Genomic DNA, 3,209 nt, shown 5'->3' on the forward strand with positions numbered 1-3,209 from the left:
CTCATTCTGTTCCATGTAAATCTTGCAGCTCGTTCTGCATGACTCCTCATTACCTTCAGCTGCTCACAGCTTCCCTCACTCACATATTCCCGCTCACATGCCAATACAAACTGCCTCAGGGTGTTCCATTCAACACCCACCAGGAGTTTCGTACCATGGGTTTTGGTATTCACTCATAAGGGCAGTCTCCTGGCTGTTCTACACATCGAGTGCATAAGTAACTGGAGCCGAGTGGACCACAATAGAGCCGCAGCCCAGCATCGTCTGTGTTTTTATTGCGTTTTTGGCCCTTTTCTAAGACACGAGTTAGTCTAGAGCGAATTCTTTTAAGGTTTCACAGAAGAGCCAATTCGCATTCTATGATAACCCTCATAACCACAGATAGTGAGTTATATGTGTGGTAACGACTGCAGTTAAAAAAGTGGCATTTCGTGTGTCTATGGTTAATTATTGATTCCCCTTGCAATAGAATAGTTCTCGCACTATGAATCATCTGTTGAATTCTGAAAATCTGCATAGACTATATTCAAGATGTGGTAAGGAGGTTGCAAAGAAATCAACAGAATGAGTGTGGGCTGTGGAAATAGGCTAGTGAATGAGAAATATTACTGAGATGAAGAGAGATTAGGTTTTTTATCAGTAATACAAGCAAAACAGTATTATGTGTAGGATAGAAGAAGAATAGTATTGAGAGCAAAGATTGAGGTTGCTAGTAAAAGATGAGAAACTGCACCTAAATGAAGGATAGTGATAAATAATGTGTAGAACAATAGCAGTAATTTAATACTACTAAGCAGTCATTTTGTCATGTATAGTAGTAGAGATGTGAGAATCTCCCTAACACATGGGTTGCCTCTACTCTATCTTGATCTATGGTGTGTCCGTAAGGGCGTAAATCTTGTGTAGCAGGAAATATTCTGTACGGGTGAAATGTCCCTTTAAAGAGCTAATAGTACCGTATTACCCCTCTAGAACACTGCACTCTATTAATGCAGGGCTACTTGTGGTTCCTAATATTACTGATATTATTATTACTATAATTATTATTATTATTCATCCCCAATTGGCTATTGTTGTCATCGTCATTGTCTTATCAATCAGGCAGACAGCCTCTTGAAATTATGTTTTTCCTTGCCGCTGTTGCCAAGTGCTTGCTAATGGTGGGAACTGTTGGGTATTCTGTAAATCATTTTATAGGGAGTACAGTCTAGACCTGCTCAATTTAAAAAGTGTCCTGAGATAACGTTTGTAATGAATTGGCGGTATACAAATAAAATTGAACTGAATTGAAGAAATAATAAATAATCAAGCAGTTATTTCAGTTTTCAAAATCCACAAACCCTAAATTTACATGTCAAAGTCAGTTTGATAGGCATGGTAAAAACATCTGTAGCCTAATATTTTTTTTTCCTGGAGGAGAAAATAACCCTGGTGGCGTCATATTGATGACAAACGGTGTCAGAATGGATACATGCAACAATGATAGGACTGGATCTTTGGATGTCTGTTCCGAATACATTGGCCTAATGACAATTCTTCTTCTTCTGTGTTTCCTGTGTCTAGGCGTCTTTGGCAGCATGTAACAGCGTCACTGAGGGCAGGAAATATTGACACAGCCACAGAACATAAACACTGCCTAGAGGAGAGGCAGCGCAGCGAAGGAAAACAGAGAGAGGCCACCAAGACCCTCTGGAAACCCAAATATTTTATTAAAGAGGTGAGGAAGAGCATTCACTCGTCCCATCCACTGTCACCATTTTTAGACCAGTGTCTAGTGTAATGCAGGTTTATTTAGATGGTGGTAAACCTGCTAAAAATAGACAATTGACTCCTTTCTCATTACCATTAGACGAGTTTTGCTTTTCTGATTTTTTTTCCGTGTCACATTTGACGTCACGAACATGCTGGAAAACTGGTAAGTTAACAATAGAAAGCATTTGTCACTTGCCTTGGGCTGCAAGCAATGCCTCTCTCATGACCAGAATCCAACGGGGGACGCATTCTGGCTGTGCTGTGACTGCTGGAGCTGATCGCCCCTGTTCTAGACAATGCTCATCATTCCACCAGAAGCACCATGGCACATCCCAGATGCATTTCTCTGCTGTCTCTGCTCTATTTTTGACAGAACCTGTGACCCACCCATGTCAAGCAGCTCAGAGCAGATCTCATTGGTAGGAAGTAAGACAGAAACAGCACAGAGAATCCGGTCAATTTTCTAAATAAAACCCCCTGTGTAGACTCTGGATCAAAATTCATGCTACACCAACATTTTAAGTGAGAAATAAGCCGTGTAGTTGCTCTTCATTTTAGATTGACAGTGTTTAACAATTTTCATAAGTTTTCAGGTCCATTTATTCTGGAGCTTTAAATTATGTCATATGATCTTAATCATCAGATGGAAAGTGCTCAGTTGTTGAAAATTCTATTTTTTGGTAGTATGAGATAGGCAAAAAGCTTCTGACTCTTTTATTCTGTGTGTGTGTGTAGGGTGACGGCTGGGTGTACCACAACCCTCTATGGAAAGCTCACTGACCAGAAACCTTGGAAGCAGCTGTTGACTCCCAGACGACAAGTGGGGCGTTAAGGGCCCAGGGCTGGCCAACAAAGACACGAGGAGGGAGAGAAAGAGCGAGGGAGGGAGAGAAAGTTAGGTTTTTAAAACAATAGCTTATTCAGATAAAATTGATTCTACATTTACAATGGTTTACAACAAAGACAAACACAGACAACAATATGAAACCAAAAATAAATCAATTCAATTCACTAAAAGAAACACATCTGCAAAAGTGAGTTCTAAGTCCTTTAACAGCTCCCTCTCCACACCTGGATCAACAAGAGGGAAAAGTGTTATATAAGTGTTTCTCAGAACTATTCCACTCTCACCAGTATTGAGTTTGTCAGTCAAATCCAGAAACAACTGCAACTGCACTGTTCTATCCTAGATGCCGCCTTTCACATGCAACAACCTCGCCCACCACCAATCTACACTCCTCAACCAAGTATTTCATGCCAACTGGTACAAAAGGGGAAGGCTGTGGTGCAGAGACAGAGCAGGGCGTCCCCTAATCGGAAGGTTGTTGGTTCGATCCCTGGCTCCTCCTGTCACATGTCAAAGTATCCTTAAACAAGATACTGAACCTCAAATTACTCATAATGCTGTGCATCGGTCTGTGAATGTGGGTGGATGGCCATCACTGAGTGAATGTGTG

Source organism: Morone saxatilis, unplaced genomic scaffold, assembly GCF_004916995.1.
Source record: "Morone saxatilis isolate NCDOM2014 unplaced genomic scaffold, NCSU_SB_2.0 Contig24, whole genome shotgun sequence".
Classification (NCBI taxonomy): domain Eukaryota; kingdom Metazoa; phylum Chordata; class Actinopteri; family Moronidae; genus Morone; species Morone saxatilis.